The sequence below is a fragment of the Paramormyrops kingsleyae genome, unplaced genomic scaffold (assembly GCF_048594095.1).
Source record: "Paramormyrops kingsleyae isolate MSU_618 unplaced genomic scaffold, PKINGS_0.4 ups31, whole genome shotgun sequence".
Classification (NCBI taxonomy): domain Eukaryota; kingdom Metazoa; phylum Chordata; class Actinopteri; order Osteoglossiformes; family Mormyridae; genus Paramormyrops; species Paramormyrops kingsleyae.
The window spans coordinates 365,001-387,954 of NW_027325969.1; the positions used below are offsets into that span (position 1 = coordinate 365,001).

General features: G+C 55.3%; 22 non-coding genes and 1 pseudogene across 22 annotated transcripts; all 23 read left to right on the top strand.

Moving 5' to 3' along the window:
• Positions 1–398: 398 nt before the first annotated feature.
• LOC140584483 (U5 spliceosomal RNA) lies at positions 399–512 on the top strand. Its single transcript, XR_011986445.1, has one exon. It is a non-coding gene; the product is annotated as a U5 spliceosomal RNA (small nuclear RNA).
• Positions 513–707: 195 nt separating this feature from the next.
• On the top strand, positions 708–899 carry LOC140585033 (U2 spliceosomal RNA). Its single transcript, XR_011986993.1, has one exon. It is a non-coding gene; the product is annotated as a U2 spliceosomal RNA (small nuclear RNA).
• Positions 900–1,347: 448 nt separating this feature from the next.
• On the top strand, positions 1,348–1,461 carry LOC140584484 (U5 spliceosomal RNA). Its single transcript, XR_011986446.1, has one exon. It is a non-coding gene; the product is annotated as a U5 spliceosomal RNA (small nuclear RNA).
• A 195-nt stretch (positions 1,462–1,656) lies between these two features.
• On the top strand, positions 1,657–1,848 carry LOC140585034 (U2 spliceosomal RNA). Its single transcript, XR_011986994.1, has one exon. It is a non-coding gene; the product is annotated as a U2 spliceosomal RNA (small nuclear RNA).
• Positions 1,849–2,294: 446 nt separating this feature from the next.
• On the top strand, positions 2,295–2,408 carry LOC140584486 (U5 spliceosomal RNA). The gene has a single exon (XR_011986448.1). It is a non-coding gene; the product is annotated as a U5 spliceosomal RNA (small nuclear RNA).
• Positions 2,409–8,449: 6,041 nt separating this feature from the next.
• LOC140584152 (U2 spliceosomal RNA) lies at positions 8,450–8,648 on the top strand. Its single transcript, XR_011986178.1, has one exon. It is a non-coding gene; the product is annotated as a U2 spliceosomal RNA (small nuclear RNA).
• Positions 8,649–9,052: 404 nt separating this feature from the next.
• LOC140584487 (U5 spliceosomal RNA) lies at positions 9,053–9,166 on the top strand. The gene has a single exon (XR_011986449.1). It is a non-coding gene; the product is annotated as a U5 spliceosomal RNA (small nuclear RNA).
• A 195-nt stretch (positions 9,167–9,361) lies between these two features.
• On the top strand, positions 9,362–9,553 carry LOC140585035 (U2 spliceosomal RNA). Its single transcript, XR_011986995.1, has one exon. It is a non-coding gene; the product is annotated as a U2 spliceosomal RNA (small nuclear RNA).
• A 440-nt stretch (positions 9,554–9,993) lies between these two features.
• Positions 9,994–10,107, top strand: LOC140584488 (U5 spliceosomal RNA). The gene has a single exon (XR_011986450.1). It is a non-coding gene; the product is annotated as a U5 spliceosomal RNA (small nuclear RNA).
• A 195-nt stretch (positions 10,108–10,302) lies between these two features.
• Positions 10,303–10,494, top strand: LOC140585037 (U2 spliceosomal RNA). Its single transcript, XR_011986997.1, has one exon. It is a non-coding gene; the product is annotated as a U2 spliceosomal RNA (small nuclear RNA).
• A 448-nt stretch (positions 10,495–10,942) lies between these two features.
• LOC140584489 (U5 spliceosomal RNA) lies at positions 10,943–11,056 on the top strand. Its single transcript, XR_011986451.1, has one exon. It is a non-coding gene; the product is annotated as a U5 spliceosomal RNA (small nuclear RNA).
• Positions 11,057–11,251: 195 nt separating this feature from the next.
• On the top strand, positions 11,252–11,443 carry LOC140585038 (U2 spliceosomal RNA). The gene has a single exon (XR_011986998.1). It is a non-coding gene; the product is annotated as a U2 spliceosomal RNA (small nuclear RNA).
• A 444-nt stretch (positions 11,444–11,887) lies between these two features.
• LOC140584490 (U5 spliceosomal RNA) lies at positions 11,888–12,001 on the top strand. Its single transcript, XR_011986452.1, has one exon. It is a non-coding gene; the product is annotated as a U5 spliceosomal RNA (small nuclear RNA).
• Positions 12,002–13,970: 1,969 nt separating this feature from the next.
• LOC140584190 (U2 spliceosomal RNA) lies at positions 13,971–14,205 on the top strand (annotated as a pseudogene).
• A 432-nt stretch (positions 14,206–14,637) lies between these two features.
• Positions 14,638–14,751, top strand: LOC140584491 (U5 spliceosomal RNA). Its single transcript, XR_011986453.1, has one exon. It is a non-coding gene; the product is annotated as a U5 spliceosomal RNA (small nuclear RNA).
• Positions 14,752–14,946: 195 nt separating this feature from the next.
• LOC140585039 (U2 spliceosomal RNA) lies at positions 14,947–15,138 on the top strand. Its single transcript, XR_011986999.1, has one exon. It is a non-coding gene; the product is annotated as a U2 spliceosomal RNA (small nuclear RNA).
• Positions 15,139–15,561: 423 nt separating this feature from the next.
• Positions 15,562–15,675, top strand: LOC140584492 (U5 spliceosomal RNA). Its single transcript, XR_011986454.1, has one exon. It is a non-coding gene; the product is annotated as a U5 spliceosomal RNA (small nuclear RNA).
• Positions 15,676–15,870: 195 nt separating this feature from the next.
• On the top strand, positions 15,871–16,062 carry LOC140585040 (U2 spliceosomal RNA). Its single transcript, XR_011987000.1, has one exon. It is a non-coding gene; the product is annotated as a U2 spliceosomal RNA (small nuclear RNA).
• A 432-nt stretch (positions 16,063–16,494) lies between these two features.
• Positions 16,495–16,608, top strand: LOC140584493 (U5 spliceosomal RNA). The gene has a single exon (XR_011986455.1). It is a non-coding gene; the product is annotated as a U5 spliceosomal RNA (small nuclear RNA).
• Positions 16,609–16,803: 195 nt separating this feature from the next.
• On the top strand, positions 16,804–16,995 carry LOC140585041 (U2 spliceosomal RNA). Its single transcript, XR_011987001.1, has one exon. It is a non-coding gene; the product is annotated as a U2 spliceosomal RNA (small nuclear RNA).
• Positions 16,996–17,423: 428 nt separating this feature from the next.
• Positions 17,424–17,537, top strand: LOC140584494 (U5 spliceosomal RNA). Its single transcript, XR_011986456.1, has one exon. It is a non-coding gene; the product is annotated as a U5 spliceosomal RNA (small nuclear RNA).
• Positions 17,538–17,732: 195 nt separating this feature from the next.
• Positions 17,733–17,924, top strand: LOC140585042 (U2 spliceosomal RNA). The gene has a single exon (XR_011987002.1). It is a non-coding gene; the product is annotated as a U2 spliceosomal RNA (small nuclear RNA).
• Positions 17,925–18,368: 444 nt separating this feature from the next.
• LOC140584495 (U5 spliceosomal RNA) lies at positions 18,369–18,482 on the top strand. The gene has a single exon (XR_011986457.1). It is a non-coding gene; the product is annotated as a U5 spliceosomal RNA (small nuclear RNA).
• The last annotated feature ends 4,472 nt before the right edge of the window (positions 18,483–22,954 follow it).

The following is a 22,954-nucleotide window of genomic DNA, read 5'->3' on the forward strand; positions in this document are numbered from 1 at the left end:
CTGACTGACTGAGTGAGTGAGTGAGTGAGTGAGTGAGTGAGTGAGTGAGTGAGTGACTAATAGACTGAGTGCTGTGAGGGGGGGGGCCCTGTCTGTGCGTGGCCCCCGTTTCCCGCCGTTTTTCTTTTTTTTTTTTTTTTTTTTTTTTTTTTTTAAAGGAAGGTGACACACTGTTTGTGCGGTGGACAGCTGCGCTGAGGTAAGGCATGATGTCATCTTTGCCTTTTGAATTTCCCCTCATGTTTGTTAAAATGATTGCTGTCTTTTGAGAGGACAGGAGGACAGGGAGGAGTCGGGGCCCCGAGGACGGCGGCTGCGACGCCCCTGGGCATTCTACTCCGAGCGGGGGCGTCACGCAGGCCCGGCTAACGGCGACGGGCTTGGCGGCGGCCCCATATCGACTCGGGTCTCTCTTCATCCCGTATAAATCTTTCGCCTTTTACTAAAGATTTCCGTGGAGAGGGATAGCGATGAGTTCATGGTATTTTTGGAGGCTCTGCCCAAGCAGAGCTGCACTGCTGCTGTCAAAGGAAGACTGGGCCCGGCTTAGCGGCTGGCGTTAGGTGCCCGGTGGCGCGGCTGTGGTCTCCCTGGATCACGCGTGGACTCGCCGGGCGACACCTGCCAGAGGGGCTGGTGAGGGCTGAGCCGCGCCAGCTCCGTCGGCATCCCGCATGCCGGCGCCCGGCGGGGCGCAATTTGTGGGTATCGCTTCTCGGCCTTTTGGCTAAGATCAAGTGTAGTATCTGTTCTTATCAGTTTAATATCTGATACGTCCCCCATGGAGGGGACCACATATTAAACGGATTTTTGGAACAGGGAGCCGGAAGTGGGGCTTGCCCCGTCCGCTCCACGCATCGACCCGGTATTGCAGTGCTTCCGGGAATGGTGCACCTCTACTGCCCCCTGTTGTCGAAAGGCAGAACTGACTGACTGACTGACTGACTGACTGACTGAGTGAGTGAGTGAGTGAGTGAGTGAGTGAGTGAGTGAGTGAGTGAGTGACTAATAGACTGAGTGCTGTGAGGGGGGGGGCCCTGTCTGTGCGTGGCCCCCGTTTCCCGCCGTTTTTCTTTTTTTTTTTTTTTTTTTTTTTTTTTTTTAAAGGAAGGTGACACACTGTTTGTGCGGTGGACAGCTGCGCTGAGGTAAGGCATGATGTCATCTTTGCCTTTTGAATTTCCCCTCATGTTTGTTAAAATGATTGCTGTCTTTTGAGAGGACAGGAGGACAGGGAGGAGTCGGGGCCCCGAGGACGGCGGCTGCGACGCCCCTGGGCATTCTACTCCGAGCGGGGGCGTCACGCAGGCCCGGCTAACGGCGACGGGCTTGGCGGCGGCCCCATATCGACTCGGGTCTCTCTTCATCCCGTATAAATCTTTCGCCTTTTACTAAAGATTTCCGTGGAGAGGGATAGCGATGAGTTCATGGTATTTTTGGAGGCTCTGCCCAAGCAGAGCTGCACTGCTGCTGTCAAAGGAAGACTGGGCCCGGCTTAGCGGCTGGCGTTAGGTGCCCGGTGGCGCGGCTGTGGTCTCCCTGGATCACGCGTGGACTCGCCGGGCGACACCTGCCAGAGGGGCTGGTGAGGGCTGAGCCGCGCCAGCTCCGTCGGCATCCCGCATGCCGGCGCCCGGCGGGGCGCAATTTGTGGGTATCGCTTCTCGGCCTTTTGGCTAAGATCAAGTGTAGTATCTGTTCTTATCAGTTTAATATCTGATACGTCCCCCATGGAGGGGACCACATATTAAACGGATTTTTGGAACAGGGAGCCGGAAGTGGGGCTTGCCCCGTCCGCTCCACGCATCGACCCGGTATTGCAGTGCTTCCGGGAATGGTGCACCTCTACTGCCCCCTGTTGTCGAAAGGCAGAACTGACTGACTGACTGACTGACTGACTGACTGAGTGAGTGAGTGAGTGAGTGAGTGAGTGAGTGAGTGAGTGAGTGACTAATAGACTGAGTGCTGTGAGGGGGGGGGCCCTGTCTGTGCGTGGCCCCCGTTTCCCGCCGTTTTTCTTTTTTTTTTTTTTTTTTTTTTTTTTTTTTTTAAAGGAAGGTGACACACTGTTTGTGCGGTGGACAGCTGCGCTGAGGTAAGGCATGATGTCATCTTTGCCTTTTGAATTTCCCCTCATGTTTGTTAAAATGATTGCTGTCTTTTGAGAGGACAGGAGGACAGGGAGGAGTCGGGGCCCCGAGGACGGCGGCTGCGACGCCCCTGGGCATTCTACTCCGAGCGGGGGCGTCACGCAGGCCCGGCTAACGGCGACGGGCTTGGCGGCGGCCCCATATCGACTCGGGTCTCTCTTCATCCCGTATAAATCTTTCGCCTTTTACTAAAGATTTCCGTGGAGAGGGATAGCGATGAGTTCATGGTATTTTTGGAGGCTCTGCCCAAGCAGAGCTGCACTGCTGCTGTCAAAGGAAGACTGGGCCCGGCTTAGCGGCTGGCGTTAGGTGCCCGGTGGCGCGGCTGTGGTCTCCCTGGATCACGCGTGGACTCGCCGGGCGACACCTGCCAGAGGGGCTGGTGAGGGCTGAGCCGCGCCAGCTCCGTCGGCATCCCGCATGCCGGCGCCCGGCGGGGCGCAATTTGTGGGTATCGCTTCTCGGCCTTTTGGCTAAGATCAAGTGGATTTTACGCTCTTTTTATCGCTTTTAAAGGACTGCGTCGGGTTTTTTAGAGGAAGGCACGGTGACCCTAATGCGTGACCAGTAGGTGGCTTGACCGCCGCTGCCACGGGGCGACCCGTGCCTTCCTTTTAGCCTTTTATCCCTGCTTTTATTTTCGTTTTTATTAGGCTGGGGATCCCGCAGTGGCTGGTGGCCTGCCCGCCGCCCTGTTGGGTGAACTGGTGTTTTTTATTCTTAGGTGTTTTTAATAGTTTAGCATTCCTCGGCTCATCCCGGATTGGCGGACGGCAGCAGGACCACGGCGGACGTCGGGACCACGGCGGCAGGAGGACTCTGCTCCAGGAACGACGTCGGTGGACCATCCCGGATGGCGACGGCCGGCGGTGCTGCGAGGAAGCCCTTCAGCGGGCCGTGGCTGGTAGCAGGCGGTGGCCTGCGTAATACCGCCCGGTTCTGCTGGAGGGCTGAAGGGGAGGTGGGCACCTTCCCTGACCGCCTGGCCTTCATCCGGGAGGTGGCCTTCGGGGAGCTGGGCCTCCGCATGGAGGATATCCTCTGTGTGCAGCGGAATGGACCTCACCAGTTCTTCGAGGTCACCCTGTCCACCGACGAGAGTTACTCCAAGGTCCTGGAGCGGAGCAAGGAGAGGGCCCAGTACCCTCTCCTGGGTCAGTATACCATCGAGCCGCTGTGGTGGCCCGACAAGCGAGTGATAACTGTACATTGTTTCAATCCTCATATCACCGCCGAGGCCGTCCGCCAGTTCCTGAACAAGTATGTGGACCTCCTTCCTGGCCACAAGGACATTCGGGATGAGCTGGGGATCTGGACTGGTCGACGCCAGTTCCAGGCCCGCCTGCGCCTGGACGCTAATGGCGCGGGCGGTTTTAGTCATCCCCCAGCCTATTTTAATTTGCAGGGTAACAAGGCTTACTTGTTTTATTCTGGACAGCCTCCCTTCTGCCGACAGTGCCATAGTTTTGGACACACTCTGGAGGGGTGCGCCAACCTGCGCTGTCGGAACTGCCTGGAGCCGGGGCATATGGCCAGGGACTGCAAGGGCCCCCGTCGCTGTATCCACTGTAACGGTGAGGACCATCTGGCTCGTTCCTGCCCTCAACGGAAAACATCATACGCCGACGCTCTGTCAGGCAGCAGAGTCCTCGGCAAGGAGAGTGGTGGGGGAGCGCAAGCCCCCACATTAGGGCAGGAACAGCCGGCGGCGGGGGCAGGAGGAGAAGCCCTGGCCGAGGTGGAGGAGGCCCCAGGGACAGTCACAGCGATGCAGGAGGGGTCTCCAGTCCTGGCTCCGGGCGTCAGCAGCAGGAGGAGGAAGAGCGGCGCATCCCCCCGGAGGAGGAAGAAGAGCAGAAGGGAGGTACAACCCGACGCTTCCAGCCCTCCGGCTGCCACCTTGCCAGCAGTGGCGGCCGGGGACCAAGGCCGAGAGAGTCCCCCCTCCCCGACGTTGGGGGCCCCCCATCTGGTGTGGGACTTGGGACAGTCCCCTGCGCCCCCCCAGGAGTACAGTAGTGTACAGGACAAAGCCAATGAACAGGAGTACCTGGGGGGGCTGGAACTGGGGGGCCTTTTGGGTTTGACTGAGGAGGGGGGGCAGTAACGCGGTATTGTTTTTTAATGGCTGGCTTTTATTATTTTAGTGTGTTGTTTTTAATTGTATTTTACCTTTTTAACATTTCATGGCCAATTTTAATATTGTCACCTTGAATGTCAGGGGTTTGAGGAACGTTTTAAAGCGCACATCTGTTTTTAATCAGCTGGCATCTTCTCCCTTCAGCATTTGTTTTCTGCAGGAAGTCCACCTCCGGGACCAGCGGGACGAGGCTCTCTTTTCACGACAATGGAAGAGGGGTAGATCCTACTGGAGCGTAGGTGGTGTCCACTCCTCAGGCGTCGGGATCCTTTTTGGCGACCGCGCCTTTGAAGAAGTAAGATCGTTTACCGTTCTTCAAGGTAGGGTTTTGGGGGTGGACGCCACATGGAGGGGACAGCGCCTCCGGGCCATATGTGTCTACGCTCCAGTGGAGGCCTCATCCCGTATAACTCTCTTTGAAGAGTTGTCCCCGTTCTGTGTCACAGATCGACACTTGATTTTAGGAGGGGACTTTAACATCTCGTTGGAGGGTAGACAGGATGTCAGCTCTGGGCACTTTCGCCATTTTATTCGTTCCTTTAAACTTGTTGATGGTTTTAAGACATGCAACCCCAGCATGCCGGGCTTCACCTGGCATAATAGTCGCGGAGCTAGCAGTCGCATCGATTACATTTTAGCCTCACCCCCCGTTGTTTTTAAAAAGGTGTCCCTCTCCCCACAGTGGCCCACTGACCATTTGGCAGTGGAGGCCACTGTTTCCATAGACGCCCCTGAATATGGGGGCGGCTATTGGAAAATGAACCTGCAGATCCTGGAGGAGAGCGATTTTAGACACCTTTTTTTAGATCACTTCTCCGAGTGGCAGAAGGACAAGCCTACCTTCCCCTCCGTGGCTGAATGGTGGGAGAGTGTGAAGGATAGGATCCGAACCTTCTCCATGCAGTACAGCAAGCAGCGCAGGATGGAGAAGAAATTCTCCATTCTGCAGCTGGAGAGAAGGTTGCGGGATGAATACGCCGCTCACAACAACGGGGGCGCCATCGATCACGAGCGACTGCTTGGCATAAAGGGTGAGCTGAGGCGCCTGCATGAACAGGCTGCCTCGGCCCTAATGCTCCGCGACAAAATGTGCCTGTTGGAAAACAATGAAAAGTGCAACGCCTTTTTTTTCCAGAGAGCCAGGGAAGCCCGGGAGGAGAAGAGCTTTGTCTCTCTCCGTGCCTCAAATAGCAACAAGGTAACTACAACATCAGACATGCTGGAGGTTGCAAAATTGTTTTATTGTGATCTTTTTAAGGTTAGGGACACGGACCCGGTTGCAGGGGAGCGGTTCCTAGACAACATCTCACCTTGTCTTCCCAGTGACATTCGTGACGGCTTAGAAGCCCCCATCACCTTGGCCGAGCTGACCGCAGTGCTTGGCAAGATGAACCGCCGCAAGGTACCGGGCCTTGATGGGCTCCCGGTGGAATTTTATTCCACCTTTTGGGATGTCCTCGGGCCGGAATTACTGCAGGTTGTAGAGGACGTTCAGCGCCGGGGTTTGCTCACTAGGAGCATGAGGTCAGGGGTTCTTTCTCTGTTGCACAAGAAGGGCGATCGTGCCGACCTTGGCAACTGGAGGCCCCTGACCATGCTTTGTGTAGACACAAAGCTCATCGCAAAGACCCTTACCGAACGCCTGAAGAAGGCCATGGCTCATCTGGTACACAGCGATCAGACGTGTGGAGTACCGGGTCGATCGGCGACGTGGAACCTCCATCTCATCCGCGACGCCATCGCCTGGGTGGAGGACAGGAACCTCCCTCTCCTGCTGGTCAGCTTGGACCAGGAGAAAGCCTTTGACCGGGTAGATCACCGCTTCCTGTTTCAAGTATTGGGTAAGTTTGGCTTTGGACCCAATTATCTGGGGTGGTTACACACTTTGTATAACGAAGTTGGAAGCCATGTTGTTATCAATGGCTTCCTGAGTGACTTGGTGCCCCAGCTGAGTGGAGTGAGGCAGGGATGTCCCCTCTCCCCCCTCCTCTACGCGCTCTATATAGAGCCACTGGCGTGCGCCATTCGCACCCACCCCGGGGTCGATGGCCTTCTTATCCCAGGAAGTCGGGGGAAAACTGTTAAACTGACCCAGTACGCAGACGACACCACCCTTTTCGTCTGCTCGGATCAGTCTCTCGGTCATGCCATGAGCCTTGTTCATGCATTCGGTAGGGCCTCCGGCGCGACGCTCAACCTCAGTAAGTCGGTGGCCAAGTATTTCGGCAGCTGGAAGGCGAGGGAGGACGTCGCAGGTGGTCTCACCCTCTGTGACGGACCTCTCAAAGTGTTGGGGGTCAACTTCCTTTCGGATGGTGCCGCCCGTTTGAACTGGGAGGGGCGGTTGGCGATCGCCAGGCGGAAGATCGGACTGTGGAAGTCCAGGTCCCTGTCCTTCCAAGGTAAGGTTTTAGCCTTAAAAGTGGATATTCTTCCCACCCTGCTCTACCTTGCACATGTGTACCCTTTGCCCCGCTTCATGCGCAGAGGCCTGACGAAGGACGTTTTCAACCTCGTCTGGGGGGGCAGGTACGAGTACGTGCGTAGGGAAGTGATGTATCTCGGAAAGGACAGTGGGGGGAGGGATGTTATTGACTTTCCTCTCAAGCTTGACTGCCTGTTCTTCTCGCAGCTCTGCGCGCGCCTGGCAGCTCCCCTCGAGCACCCCCATCAGCACTTTGTGCGTCTGTGGCTGGCTCTCCCCATGAGACGTCTGGTGGCGTCGTGGACCAACCTCGGCCCCAAGGCTGAGACCCTGCCGGCCCACTACAGCCACGCTGTCAAGTGGAGTAAGTCTTTTCCGGCAGGTGTCAAGACAGAGGCCTTGACCAAGCATAGAGCGCTTTACAGGGCTTTGCTTGGTCATAGGGATACTCGGGCCATGCTGGGCCTGGAGGAAGGCACATGGGCGAGAATCCAGCCTAAGGGTTTGGATCACAGGCTGCAGGACCTGAACTGGCAGTGCCTTCATGGTAAGCTGCCAGTCAGGGACGTCTTACATAGGCATAAGCTGACCAGACACCCCCGCTGCCCCAGGCCCGAGTGCAGTGAGGATGAGACCATCAGGCACGTGTTTTGGGACTGTGGGCATGCACAGAGAGTTTGGGGGTTGGTAGCGGGCCTGTGTGGACGTGTGGACCCGCAGCCCGGTCTGACCTACGACAAGGTGTTGAAGGGGTGGGACCCCAACCTCCATAACCCCTTCGGCCCCTGGATGTGGCTGCTGGTCAGCATTACCAAGCGGGAGCTGTGGAATGCCAGGACCGCGCTCATCCGCAGAGGGGTTCATCTGGAGGCACAAGGGGTATTCCGTAAAATCCGGGCCGACTTGGGTTTCAGGATGGAGACTGACGTCATCCAGCGGGGCTACCACGAGGCCAAGGAGAGGTGGAAGGGCCTCTTTTGGCTTTAGCCCCGTTTCGTTTAGGTGGTGACGCTCCATTCTACAGGGTTGACGTGACGCACTTTTCTGAAGCACACAGGAGGTACTTCGGGTTTTAGGTGAGTGTGCTTTGTTGTTTTTGTGCGTGTGTTTTAATTAAAATGTTTTTAACTAACAGCATGTGCATAATCAATTAAGCATGGTTTTGGTTGATCTTTTTTAGCACTTATTTATTAATATTAATAATCATTGTATTTATTAACATCTAACATTTTACTTGTTGTGCTGTATATTAAGTGATTGACCATGTTTTATTCCCGAGGTGCTGATTTTAAGTGTTTGGAAATATGTATGACCCTGTCTCAACCTGACCCTGGCGTAGAGGTTGGAGGTCGGCGGGTGTGTTCCTCTTTTAATGGTTTTAGTTTTTAATAGGTGGCATTTATGGTGACATTTTATTTTTGTAAATGGCCATTTAATTGTAGTTGTGTTTTAATTGTTATTGTAACGTATTGGTGGTTTTATAGTTGTGTGTCTTTTTGCAGTTCTGGAGAGGTTTTGTTTAATGTTGTTTTAATAATGCTCTGTTTTGTATAGCATATATAAGTAGCACTGTGTGTTGAGAATGTTTTAGCCTTTTATAAAGTATTTATGGATATATATTTTTACTAATTTGTGAACCTAAAAGGCTGTTTTATTATGTTTTGATTACAGTGCTAATTGATGCTAATTGATGTATATATGCTTTGTGTATTGGTATGATTTTAATTGTTGTACAGAACTGTTTAATAAAGTATTGGAAAAAAAAAAAAAAAAAAAAAATCTGTTCTTATCAGTTTAATATCTGATACGTCCCCCATGGAGGGGACCACATATTAAACGGATTTTTGGAACAGGGAGCCGGAAGTGGGGCTTGCCCCGTCCGCTCCACGCATCGACCCGGTATTGCAGTGCTTCCGGGAATGGTGCACCTCTACTGCCCCCTGTTGTCGAAAGGCAGAACTGACTGACTGACTGACTGAGTGAGTGAGTGAGTGACTAATAGACTGAGTGCTGTGAGGGGGGGGGCCCTGTCTGTGCGTGGCCCCCGTTTCCCGCCGTTTTTCTTTTTTTTTTTTTTTTTTTTTTTTTTTTTTAAAGGAAGGTGACACACTGTTTGTGCGGTGGACAGCTGCGCTGAGGTAAGGCATGATGTCATCTTTGCCTTTTGAATTTCCCCTCATGTTTGTTAAAATGATTGCTGTCTTTTGAGAGGACAGGAGGACAGGGAGGAGTCGGGGCCCCGAGGACGGCGGCTGCGACGCCCCTGGGCATTCTACTCCGAGCGGGGGCGTCACGCAGGCCCGGCTAACGGCGACGGGCTTGGCGGCGGCCCCATATCGACTCGGGTCTCTCTTCATCCCGTATAAATCTTTCGCCTTTTACTAAAGATTTCCGTGGAGAGGGATAGCGATGAGTTCATGGTATTTTTGGAGGCTCTGCCCAAGCAGAGCTGCACTGCTGCTGTCAAAGGAAGACTGGGCCCGGCTTAGCGGCTGGCGTTAGGTGCCCGGTGGCGCGGCTGTGGTCTCCCTGGATCACGCGTGGACTCGCCGGGCGACACCTGCCAGAGGGGCTGGTGAGGGCTGAGCCGCGCCAGCTCCGTCGGCATCCCGCATGCCGGCGCCCGGCGGGGCGCAATTTGTGGGTATCGCTTCTCGGCCTTTTGGCTAAGATCAAGTGTAGTATCTGTTCTTATCAGTTTAATATCTGATACGTCCCCCATGGAGGGGACCACATATTAAACGGATTTTTGGAACAGGGAGCCGGAAGTGGGGCTTGCCCCGTCCGCTCCACGCATCGACCCGGTATTGCAGTGCTTCCGGGAATGGTGCACCTCTACTGCCCCCTGTTGTCGAAAGGCAGAACTGACTGACTGACTGACTGACTGACTGACTGAGTGAGTGAGTGAGTGAGTGAGTGAGTGAGTGAGTGAGTGACTAATAGACTGAGTGCTGTGAGGGGGGGGGCCCTGTCTGTGCGTGGCCCCCGTTTCCCGCCGTTTTTCTTTTTTTTTTTTTTTTTTTTTTTTTTTTTTAAAGGAAGGTGACACACTGTTTGTGCGGTGGACAGCTGCGCTGAGGTAAGGCATGATGTCATCTTTGCCTTTTGAATTTCCCCTCATGTTTGTTAAAATGATTGCTGTCTTTTGAGAGGACAGGAGGACAGGGAGGAGTCGGGGCCCCGAGGACGGCGGCTGCGACGCCCCTGGGCATTCTACTCCGAGCGGGGGCGTCACGCAGGCCCGGCTAACGGCGACGGGCTTGGCGGCGGCCCCATATCGACTCGGGTCTCTCTTCATCCCGTATAAATCTTTCGCCTTTTACTAAAGATTTCCGTGGAGAGGGATAGCGATGAGTTCATGGTATTTTTGGAGGCTCTGCCCAAGCAGAGCTGCACTGCTGCTGTCAAAGGAAGACTGGGCCCGGCTTAGCGGCTGGCGTTAGGTGCCCGGTGGCGCGGCTGTGGTCTCCCTGGATCACGCGTGGACTCGCCGGGCGACACCTGCCAGAGGGGCTGGTGAGGGCTGAGCCGCGCCAGCTCCGTCGGCATCCCGCATGCCGGCGCCCGGCGGGGCGCAATTTGTGGGTATCGCTTCTCGGCCTTTTGGCTAAGATCAAGTGTAGTATCTGTTCTTATCAGTTTAATATCTGATACGTCCCCCATGGAGGGGACCACATATTAAACGGATTTTTGGAACAGGGAGCCGGAAGTGGGGCTTGCCCCGTCCGCTCCACGCATCGACCCGGTATTGCAGTGCTTCCGGGAATGGTGCACCTCTACTGCCCCCTGTTGTCGAAAGGCAGAACTGACTGACTGACTGACTGACTGACTGACTGAGTGAGTGAGTGAGTGAGTGAGTGAGTGAGTGAGTGAGTGAGTGAGTGACTAATAGACTGAGTGCTGTGAGGGGGGGGGCCCTGTCTGTGCGTGGCCCCCGTTTCCCGCCGTTTTTCTTTTTTTTTTTTTTTTTTTTTTTTTTTTTTAAAGGAAGGTGACACACTGTTTGTGCGGTGGACAGCTGCGCTGAGGTAAGGCATGATGTCATCTTTGCCTTTTGAATTTCCCCTCATGTTTGTTAAAATGATTGCTGTCTTTTGAGAGGACAGGAGGACAGGGAGGAGTCGGGGCCCCGAGGACGGCGGCTGCGACGCCCCTGGGCATTCTACTCCGAGCGGGGGCGTCACGCAGGCCCGGCTAACGGCGACGGGCTTGGCGGCGGCCCCATATCGACTCGGGTCTCTCTTCATCCCGTATAAATCTTTCGCCTTTTACTAAAGATTTCCGTGGAGAGGGATAGCGATGAGTTCATGGTATTTTTGGAGGCTCTGCCCAAGCAGAGCTGCACTGCTGCTGTCAAAGGAAGACTGGGCCCGGCTTAGCGGCTGGCGTTAGGTGCCCGGTGGCGCGGCTGTGGTCTCCCTGGATCACGCGTGGACTCGCCGGGCGACACCTGCCAGAGGGGCTGGTGAGGGCTGAGCCGCGCCAGCTCCGTCGGCATCCCGCATGCCGGCGCCCGGCGGGGCGCAATTTGTGGGTATCGCTTCTCGGCCTTTTGGCTAAGATCAAGTGTAGTATCTGTTCTTATCAGTTTAATATCTGATACGTCCCCCATGGAGGGGACCACATATTAAACGGATTTTTGGAACAGGGAGCCGGAAGTGGGGCTTGCCCCGTCCGCTCCACGCATCGACCCGGTATTGCAGTGCTTCCGGGAATGGTGCACCTCTACTGCCCCCTGTTGTCGAAAGGCAGAACTGACTGACTGACTGACTGACTGACTGACTGAGTGAGTGAGTGAGTGAGTGAGTGAGTGAGTGAGTGAGTGAGTGACTAATAGACTGAGTGCTGTGAGGGGGGGGGCCCTGTCTGTGCGTGGCCCCCGTTTCCCGCCGTTTTTCTTTTTTTTTTTTTTTTTTTTTTTTTTTTTTAAAGGAAGGTGACACACTGTTTGTGCGGTGGACAGCTGCGCTGAGGTAAGGCATGATGTCATCTTTGCCTTTTGAATTTCCCCTCATGTTTGTTAAAATGATTGCTGTCTTTTGAGAGGACAGGAGGACAGGGAGGAGTCGGGGCCCCGAGGACGGCGGCTGCGACGCCCCTGGGCATTCTACTCCGAGCGGGGGCGTCACGCAGGCCCGGCTAACGGCGACGGGCTTGGCGGCGGCCCCATATCGACTCGGGTCTCTCTTCATCCCGTATAAATCTTTCGCCTTTTACTAAAGATTTCCGTGGAGAGGGATAGCGATGAGTTCATGGTATTTTTGGAGGCTCTGCCCAAGCAGAGCTGCACTGCTGCTGTCAAAGGAAGACTGGGCCCGGCTTAGCGGCTGGCGTTAGGTGCCCGGTGGCGCGGCTGTGGTCTCCCTGGATCACGCGTGGACTCGCCGGGCGACACCTGCCAGAGGGGCTGGTGAGGGCTGAGCCGCGCCAGCTCCGTCGGCATCCCGCATGCCGGCGCCCGGCGGGGCGCAATTTGTGGGTATCGCTTCTCGGCCTTTTGGCTAAGATCAAGTGCTGCTTTTTGGAGGGATTTTTATTGCCAGGTTTTTTAGTGGAGGCAACAGCGAACCTAAAGCGTGACCAGCAGGTGGCTTGACCGCCGCTGCCACGGGGCTAGCTGTTGTCTCCTTTTAGCGCTTTTTTTTATTTTGGGTAGCCCTTGCAAGCCTAACGTGCAGGTTCGGGTGGCTTGACCGCCGTTCCCGCAGGGTGAGCTTGGGGTTTTATTTCCAGCTTTTATTAGTTTAGGCACCCAGCTAGGACACGTCGACTCCCTGCCCGGCTCCCGAGGACTCTCTTGCCCACCATCGCCAGGATGTCCGGGAGCCCACACAGGACCGTCGTAGTCATCCGGCATACAGCAGCCTTCAAGTGGACTCACCAGGAGGAACCGGAGAGTTTCCCGGAGAGACTGTGCTTCATCCGGGAGGTGCTCTTCGGCCTCCTGGGACTCACCATGGAAGACATCATCTGTGTGCAGCGCAACCAGTCTTCGGCCTTCTTTTATGTGACTTGCACTACGGAAGAGGGCTATAAGAGGATGTTGGCTGCATGCAGCCGCTTGGAGGAAGAGCTTCGCCGGATGTTCTATGACGTGGAGCCACTGTGGAAGCTGGACCGGAGAGTGATCACCGTCCACGTCTTGGACCCCTTCGTTCCAGCTGAAGCGGTGGCTGCCTTCCTGGGCAGGTTTGTCGACGTGGTCCCTGGGCACAGGGACGTGAGAGACCAGCTGGGTGTCTGGACTGGGCGCAGGCAGTTCCGGGTGTGCCTGCGCCCCGACGCTAGCTCCCCTGACGGGTATAGCCACCCACCTGCTTATTTTATTATAGGTCGTTGCAAGGGCTACCTTTTTTACTCCGGGCAACCCTCCTCCTGCCGCTTGTGCCACGGCCTGGGCCACACCGCGGACTCCTGTACCACCATGAAGTGCTGGAGATGCCTGGACGTCGGTCACCTGGCGAAGGACTGCAAGGGCCCCCTCCGGTGTAACCTGTGCAGAGGTGAGGACCATCTGGCCCGGAGCTGCCCTCAGCGCAAACCGTCCTGGGCCGACGCCGTTGCTCGGGGTTCGGCTGTGGACGGGGCCCGACAGCAGGCACTGCCGGGCTGCGCTGAGATGCACGGGGGAGCCGAGAGGGGAGCTGAGAACAGCGAGGAACAGCCCTTCGCCGGTGCTGATGGGGAGTCCACGGCTTCCAGCGCTTCGGTGGAGTCCCCTGGTAAGGGTCAAGTGGCCGTGGCTGAAAAGCGCGCAACCTCTCCCTCCAGGTTTGTCCAATGCAGGAGGAGGAAGAAGGCCCGGAGGAACGAGGACACTGCTTTAGGCCGAGAAGCGATCTTCCCCTTAGAGCTAATTGATCTGCAAAGTGTTTTGGTCTCCCCCCAAGAGAGACGTTTTTATGCAGGGCAGCAGGACTTTGCTAATGAACGCTCTTTTTTAGTTGCTGCCGAGTCGGGGGGGGACCTTAGTTTTAATGGGGATATTGTTGATGATGATAGTGTTTTACCTTTTTAGACATTTTAGGATTTCTGCTGTATTTATGTATTTAATACTGTTTTAACGTGTGTTGTAATGGTGTTGTAGGGTTGAAGTATTTTAGAAGTTTTATGTATGTGGTATTATATGATTGTTTTATAATATGTGTTATATATGTTGTTGTTTTATGATTGAATAGGTTAGGAGTGTGATTTATATGTGTATTTCTTTTAGTGTTGAAGTTAGCTTATTATGGGTAGTGTGATAAATGTCTTTATAGTTTTATGTGTTGGTTTTAGATTGTATGCAGAAATGTTGATTAAAGATGAATAAAAAAAAAAAAAAAAAAAAAAAAAATCTGTTCTTATCAGTTTAATATCTGATACGTCCCCCATGGAGGGGACCACATATTAAACGGATTTTTGGAACAGGGAGCCGGAAGTGGGGCTTGCCCCGTCCGCTCCACGCATCGACCCGGTATTGCAGTGCTTCCGGGAATGGTGCACCTCTACTGCCCCCTGTTGTCGAAAGGCAGAACTGACTGACTGACTGACTGACTGACTGAGTGAGTGAGTGAGTGAGTGAGTGAGTGAGTGAGTGACTAATAGACTGAGTGCTGTGAGGGGGGGGGCCCTGTCTGTGCGTGGCCCCCGTTTCCCGCCGTTTTTCTTTTTTTTTTTTTTTTTTTTTTTTTTTTTTAAAGGAAGGTGACACACTGTTTGTGCGGTGGACAGCTGCGCTGAGGTAAGGCATGATGTCATCTTTGCCTTTTGAATTTCCCCTCATGTTTGTTAAAATGATTGCTGTCTTTTGAGAGGACAGGAGGACAGGGAGGAGTCGGGGCCCCGAGGACGGCGGCTGCGACGCCCCTGGGCATTCTACTCCGAGCGGGGGCGTCACGCAGGCCCGGCTAACGGCGACGGGCTTGGCGGCGGCCCCATATCGACTCGGGTCTCTCTTCATCCCGTATAAATCTTTCGCCTTTTACTAAAGATTTCCGTGGAGAGGGATAGCGATGAGTTCATGGTATTTTTGGAGGCTCTGCCCAAGCAGAGCTGCACTGCTGCTGTCAAAGGAAGACTGGGCCCGGCTTAGCGGCTGGCGTTAGGTGCCCGGTGGCGCGGCTGTGGTCTCCCTGGATCACGCGTGGACTCGCCGGGCGACACCTGCCAGAGGGGCTGGTGAGGGCTGAGCCGCGCCAGCTCCGTCGGCATCCCGCATGCCGGCGCCCGGCGGGGCGCAATTTGTGGGTATCGCTTCTCGGCCTTTTGGCTAAGATCAAGTGTAGTATCTGTTCTTATCAGTTTAATATCTGATACGTCCCCCATGGAGGGGACCACATATTAAACGGATTTTTGGAACAGGGAGCCGGAAGTGGGGCTTGCCCCGTCCGCTCCACGCATCGACCCGGTATTGCAGTGCTTCCGGGAATGGTGCACCTCTACTGCCCCCTGTTGTCGAAAGGCAGAACTGACTGACTGACTGACTGAGTGAGTGAGTGAGTGAGTGAGTGAGTGAGTGAGTGAGTGACTAATAGACTGAGTGCTGTGAGGGGGGGGGCCCTGTCTGTGCGTGGCCCCCGTTTCCCGCCGTTTTTCTTTTTTTTTTTTTTTTTTTTTTTTTAAAGGAAGGTGACACACTGTTTGTGCGGTGGACAGCTGCGCTGAGGTAAGGCATGATGTCATCTTTGCCTTTTGAATTTCCCCTCATGTTTGTTAAAATGATTGCTGTCTTTTGAGAGGACAGGAGGACAGGGAGGAGTCGGGGCCCCGAGGACGGCGGCTGCGACGCCCCTGGGCATTCTACTCCGAGCGGGGGCGTCACGCAGGCCCGGCTAACGGCGACGGGCTTGGCGGCGGCCCCATATCGACTCGGGTCTCTCTTCATCCCGTATAAATCTTTCGCCTTTTACTAAAGATTTCCGTGGAGAGGGATAGCGATGAGTTCATGGTATTTTTGGAGGCTCTGCCCAAGCAGAGCTGCACTGCTGCTGTCAAAGGAAGACTGGGCCCGGCTTAGCGGCTGGCGTTAGGTGCCCGGTGGCGCGGCTGTGGTCTCCCTGGATCACGCGTGGACTCGCCGGGCGACACCTGCCAGAGGGGCTGGTGAGGGCTGAGCCGCGCCAGCTCCGTCGGCATCCCGCATGCCGGCGCCCGGCGGGGCGCAATTTGTGGGTATCGCTTCTCGGCCTTTTGGCTAAGATCAAGTGTAGTATCTGTTCTTATCAGTTTAATATCTGATACGTCCCCCATGGAGGGGACCACATATTAAACGGATTTTTGGAACAGGGAGCCGGAAGTGGGGCTTGCCCCGTCCGCTCCACGCATCGACCCGGTATTGCAGTGCTTCCGGGAATGGTGCACCTCTACTGCCCCCTGTTGTCGAAAGGCAGAACTGACTGACTGACTGACTGACTGACTGAGTGAGTGAGTGAGTGAGTGAGTGAGTGAGTGAGTGACTAATAGACTGAGTGCTGTGAGGGGGGGGGCCCTGTCTGTGCGTGGCCCCCGTTTCCCGCCGTTTTTCTTTTTTTTTTTTTTTTTTTTTTTTTTTTTTAAAGGAAGGTGACACACTGTTTGTGCGGTGGACAGCTGCGCTGAGGTAAGGCATGATGTCATCTTTGCCTTTTGAATTTCCCCTCATGTTTGTTAAAATGATTGCTGTCTTTTGAGAGGACAGGAGGACAGGGAGGAGTCGGGGCCCCGAGGACGGCGGCTGCGACGCCCCTGGGCATTCTACTCCGAGCGGGGGCGTCACGCAGGCCCGGCTAACGGCGACGGGCTTGGCGGCGGCCCCATATCGACTCGGGTCTCTCTTCATCCCGTATAAATCTTTCGCCTTTTACTAAAGATTTCCGTGGAGAGGGATAGCGATGAGTTCATGGTATTTTTGGAGGCTCTGCCCAAGCAGAGCTGCACTGCTGCTGTCAAAGGAAGACTGGGCCCGGCTTAGCGGCTGGCGTTAGGTGCCCGGTGGCGCGGCTGTGGTCTCCCTGGATCACGCGTGGACTCGCCGGGCGACACCTGCCAGAGGGGCTGGTGAGGGCTGAGCCGCGCCAGCTCCGTCGGCATCCCGCATGCCGGCGCCCGGCGGGGCGCAATTTGTGGGTATCGCTTCTCGGCCTTTTGGCTAAGATCAAGTGTAGTATCTGTTCTTATCAGTTTAATATCTGATACGTCCCCCATGGAGGGGACCACATATTAAACGGATTTTTGGAACAGGGAGCCGGAAGTGGGGCTTGCCCCGTCCGCTCCACGCATCGACCCGGTATTGCAGTGCTTCCGGGAATGGTGCACCTCTACTGCCCCCTGTTGTCGAAAGGCAGAACTGACTGACTGACTGACTGAGTGAGTGAGTGAGTGAGTGAGTGAGTGAGTGAGTGAGTGACTAATAGACTGAGTGCTGTGAGGGGGGGGGCCCTGTCTGTGCGTGGCCCCCGTTTCCCGCCGTTTTTCTTTTTTTTTTTTTTTTTTTTTTTTTTTTTTAAAGGAAGGTGACACACTGTTTGTGCGGTGGACAGCTGCGCTGAGGTAAGGCATGATGTCATCTTTGCCTTTTGAATTTCCCCTCATGTTTGTTAAAATGATTGCTGTCTTTTGAGAGGACAGGAGGACAGGGAGGAGTCGGGGCCCCGAGGACGGCGGCTGCGACGCCCCTGGGCATTCTACTCCGAGCGGGGGCGTCACGCAGGCCCGGCTAACGGCGACGGGCTTGGCGGCGGCCCCATATCGACTCGGGTCTCTCTTCATCCCGTATAAATCTTTCGCCTTTTACTAAAGATTTCCGTGGAGAGGGATAGCGATGAGTTCATGGTATTTTTGGAGGCTCTGCCCAAGCAGAGCTGCACTGCTGCTGTCAAAGGAAGACTGGGCCCGGCTTAGCGGCTGGCGTTAGGTGCCCGGTGGCGCGGCTGTGGTCTCCCTGGATCACGCGTGGACTCGCCGGGCGACACCTGCCAGAGGGGCTGGTGAGGGCTGAGCCGCGCCAGCTCCGTCGGCATCCCGCATGCCGGCGCCCGGCGGGGCGCAATTTGTGGGTATCGCTTCTCGGCCTTTTGGCTAAGATCAAGTGTAGTATCTGTTCTTATCAGTTTAATATCTGATACGTCCCCCATGGAGGGGACCACATATTAAACGGATTTTTGGAACAGGGAGCCGGAAGTGGGGCTTGCCCCGTCCGCTCCACGCATCGACCCGGTATTGCAGTGCTTCCGGGAATGGTGCACCTCTACTGCCCCCTGTTGTCGAAAGGCAGAACTGACTGACTGACTGACTGACTGACTGACTGAGTGAGTGAGTGAGTGAGTGAGTGAGTGAGTGAGTGAGTGAGTGACTAATAGACTGAGTGCTGTGAGGGGGGGGGCCCTGTCTGTGCGTGGCCCCCGTTTCCCGCCGTTTTTCTTTTTTTTTTTTTTTTTTTTTTTTTTTTTTAAAGGAAGGTGACACACTGTTTGTGCGGTGGACAGCTGCGCTGAGGTAAGGCATGATGTCATCTTTGCCTTTTGAATTTCCCCTCATGTTTGTTAAAATGATTGCTGTCTTTTGAGAGGACAGGAGGACAGGGAGGAGTCGGGGCCCCGAGGACGGCGGCTGCGACGCCCCTGGGCATTCTACTCCGAGCGGGGGCGTCACGCAGGCCCGGCTAACGGCGACGGGCTTGGCGGCGGCCCCATATCGACTCGGGTCTCTCTTCATCCCGTATAAATCTTTCGCCTTTTACTAAAGATTTCCGTGGAGAGGGATAGCGATGAGTTCATGGTATTTTTGGAGGCTCTGCCCAAGCAGAGCTGCACTGCTGCTGTCAAAGGAAGACTGGGCCCGGCTTAGCGGCTGGCGTTAGGTGCCCGGTGGCGCGGCTGTGGTCTCCCTGGATCACGCGTGGACTCGCCGGGCGACACCTGCCAGAGGGGCTGGTGAGGGCTGAGCCGCGCCAGCTCCGTCGGCATCCCGCATGCCGGCGCCCGGCGGGGCGCAATTTGTGGGTATCGCTTCTCGGCCTTTTGGCTAAGATCAAGTTTTTAAAAACTTTTGGCGTTTTTCTTAGCCGTTTTACCCGTCGTGTTTTTTAGTTTAGCGGATACCAAGGGGATCCTAATGCGTGCCCAGCAGGTGGCCTGACCGCCGCTGCCACGGGGTGAACCTTGGTATCCTGTTTTAGTGTTTTTCAGCCCTTGTTTGTTTTTATTCACTTTTATTATTTTATTTTTTAGTCTAGTTTTTAGCTCAGCTCGTCTTGGACTACGGCGGAAGGACCTCTGGAACACTGCGCCTTGCTCCACTCCGAGTGGGACGGCTGATGCCGGAGCACCACAGCTGGAGGATGGCAGCTACGGCTCCCAGGACGGCAGTGACGGCCCCAGCGGCGGCTCCAGTGGCCGGGACGACCCCCTCCTCCGGACCGGGTCCGATGGTAGGTGGCGGTCTGCTTAACACGGCCCGGTTCCGTTGGAGGAACCTGGATGGAGAGGCCCAGTTTCACGACAGGGTCTTCTTCATCCGGGAGGTTGTCTTTGGTGTGCTGGGCTTTAAGCTGGAGGACCTGATCTGCGTCCAGAGGAACCATCCCCAGAGGTTTCTGGATGTTACCTTGGCCTCTGAGGAGGCATACCGGAGGGTGCTGGAGCAGAGCAAGTCCGACCACCCGCTCTTGAATATGTACTCGGTTGAGCCCTTGTGGTTTACGGACAAGCGGGTGGTAACGGTGCATGTGTTCAATCCTTACGTGTCGGCGGAGGCCGTCTGCCATTTCCTCACTAAACACGTTGAGGTTTTACCAGGACACAGAGACGTCCGGGACGAGCTGGGTGTGTGGAATGGGCGCCGCCAGTTTCAGGTGCGACTGCGGCCGGATGGAAAGGGGGGATATCTTCATCCCCCAGCCTACTTTTCCATCGGGCCCAACAGGGGGTACCTGTTCTACACTGGTCAGCCTACCTTCTGCCGGTCGTGCCAGGGCCAGGGACACAAGGCGGAGGACTGCCCGGACCTTAAGTGCCGTAACTGCCTTGAGCCCGGGCACATGGCTAAGGACTGTAAGGGCCCCCAACGTTGCCGCCACTGTAGCAGCGAGGAGCACCTGGCCCGTGTCTGCCCCCAGCGCTCCTATGCGGGCGTTCTGGCGGGTGGTGGGCAGGTGAGGCGGGTGCCGGACCGGGAGCTGCTCCCTGCCCCAAAGCCAGGGGGGCCTCAGGAGAGGTCAGTGGGGGCCCAGGAAGAAGTGGCCAGGTCCCCAGTGAAGACCCCGTTGGGGGCTGAGGGGCCCCGGGCTCAGGCTGGGCAGTCCCCGCAGGCCCGGGCCGGGGTCACCAAAAGGAAGAAGAAGGGTGACCCCAAGGACAAAACTAAGAAGACGAGGAAGGAAGCAGAGGAGGCAACAGGTACCCCCAAGGAGGCGGCGCCCCCAGCTGAGGCCCCTGTACAGGTCGTATCGCCCCCCGCCCCCAAAACAGAAGATATAAGTTGGAATTTGTCAATGTTGTCCCCAGCCCTTCCCCAGGAGGACATTACCTTTTCGGGCCTGGAGGTTTCACCAAACGACCAGGCCTACCTGGAGGACTCCATGCTGGGGAAAATTCTGGGCATGAGTGGGGAGGGGGAACAGGGGTCTTAATAGCTGGTTTTAGGGTTTATAGTTTTTAAAAATTTTTATGGTTTTAATGTCTTATTGTTTTATTCTTCTTTTAATCCCCCCATGGCTGGTTTTAAAATTTTTACTGTTAACGTCAGAGGGTTGAGGAACCCAGTCAAAAGGGCCGCGGTCTTTGATGAACTGACATCCTCCCCTTTCAATCTCTGTTTCTTGCAGGAAGTCCACCTCAGGGACCAGCGGGACGTGGCTCTTTTCTCACAAGCGTGGAAGAGGGGTAAGTCCTGCTGGAGCGTTGGTGGTGTCCATTCTTCAGGCGTCGGCATCCTTTTTGGTGACCGGGCCTTTGAGAATGTGAGTACCTTCACTGTAGTGCAGGGAAGGGTTTTGGGAGTGGACGCCACCTGGAGAGGTCAGCACATCCGGGCGATGTGCGTTTACGCTCCAGTGGAGGCCTCGTCCCGCATTGCGCTTTTTGAGGAGCTGGCCCAGTTTTGTGTCACTAATAGACACATAATTTTAGGAGGGGACTTCAATACTTTTTTAGAAGGGAAAGGGGATGTCAGCACTAAACATTTTAGGAATTTGATCCGCAGCCTCAACCTCTCTGATGGTTTTAAAACGTGCAACCCCACAGATCCGGGCCATACCTGGCACAACAGTCGTGGGGCCAGCAGCCGTATTGATTATATTTTAGCTTCGCCCTCTGTTGTTTTTAGGAAGGTTTTGAGGTCTCCACGGTGGTACTCGGACCATACATCGGTCGAGGCCACAGTTTCCATTGACGCCCCTACCTTCGGGAGGGGCTATTGGAAGCTGAACGTGGAGATCTTAGAAGAGAGAGACTTTAGGTCTCTCTTCCTGGATCATTTTACTGCGTGGCGGGGCTGTAAGGCAGCCTACGTCTCCACGGCTGCATGGTGGGAGAGCGTAAAAGAGAGGGTTAGAGCTCTAGCTATCCACTATTGCGGCCAGCGTAAAGCTAAAAGGCTTTACGAAATCCAACGGCTAGAGACCAGGCTGCAGAGGGAGTATGCCCGCCACAACAACGGAGGGGCTTTTAACTTTGAGGAGGTGCAGGCAGCCAAAGCTAAGCTGAGGGGCCTGCACGAGCAATCGGCTGCGGCCTCCTTGTTTTGGGCCAGGGCTTTGGAAAGGGAGGAGAATGAGAAATGTACAGCCTTCTTCTTTAATAAGGTGAAACTGGCCCGTGAGGAAAAGTGTTTCACTGCCCTCCGGGACCAAGGAGGCAACCTGGTCTCCGATTCGGCCCGGATGCTGGAGGTTGCTAAATGTTTTTACGGTGACCTTTTTAAGAAAAGGGAGACCGAACCTGAGCTAGGGGAGCAGTTTTTATCTAAACTCAAACCTAGTCTTCCCAGTGAGGCAAGGGACAGCTTAGATGCCCCCTTCACTCTAGCCGAGCTGACTGAGGTGCTAGGCAAAATGAACCGGCGCAAAGTTCCTGGTCTCGATGGACTCCCCGTGGAATTCTATTCCACGTTTTGGGAAGTCCTCGGGCCGGAGCTGCTAGAAGTGGCTGAGGACGTGCAGCGTCAGGGCATGCTCACCAAGAGCATGCGGTCAGGGGTCTTGTCTTTGTTGTACAAGAAGGGCGATCGTGCCGAACTTGGCAACTGGAGACCCCTGACAATGCTTTGCGTAGATGCAAAGATCATAGCAAAGACCCTAACTGAGCGCCTAAAAAAGGCCATGACCCACCTGGTCCATAGTGACCAGACTTGCGGGGTCCCGGGTCGATCTGCGACTTGGAATTTACATTTAATTCGGGACGCGATCGCCTGGGCTGAGGACAGGAATGTCCCTCTGGCACTCGTTAGCTTGGACCAGGAGAAGGCGTTTGACCGAGTGGACCACTGCTTCCTGTTTGGGGTATTGAGCAGGCTAGGTTTTGGGCCTAAGTTCTTGGGATGGGTTCATGCGCTTTATACTGAGGTTGGTAGCCATGTGTCGATTAATGGTTCCCTCAGTGATTGGGTTCCCCAGTCAAGTGGAGTGAGGCAGGGTTGCCCTCTCTCCCCCCTCCTCTACGCTCTATATATAGAGCCGCTGGCGAGCGCCATCCGTGCCCATCCAGGTATCAACGGCCTGATCCTGCCAGGGAGTGGGGGCCTGACGGTAAAGCTGGCCCAGTACGCAGACGATACCACTCTGTTTGTGTGCTCGGACCATGCGCTCGGTCACGCCCTGGGCTTGGTGCAGGCGTTCGGGAAGGCCTCCGGGGCTGCACTTAACCTTAGCAAGTCGGTGGTCAAGTACTTTGGCAGCTGGAAGGCGAGAGAGGACGTCCCGGGGGGGCTCACTCTCTGCGGCGGCCCTCTCAAGGTGTTGGGGGTTAACTTTCTTTCGAAAGGTGCTGCCCGGGTAAACTGGGAAGAGCGTTTGACGATCGCCAGGCGGAAGATGGGGATGTGGAAGGCCAGGTCCCTGTCCTTCCTGGGTAAGGTTCTCGCCTTGAAGGTTGATATCCTTCCTACCCTCCTCTACCTCGCCCATGTGTTCCCCATGCCCCGCTTCATGCGGAGAGGCTTAACTAAGGATGTGTTTAACCTTGTTTGGGGCGGCAGGTATGAGTACGTGAGGAGGGAAGTGATGTACCTTGGAAAGGACAGTGGGGGGAGGGATGTTCCTGACTTCCCTCTCAAGCTTGACTG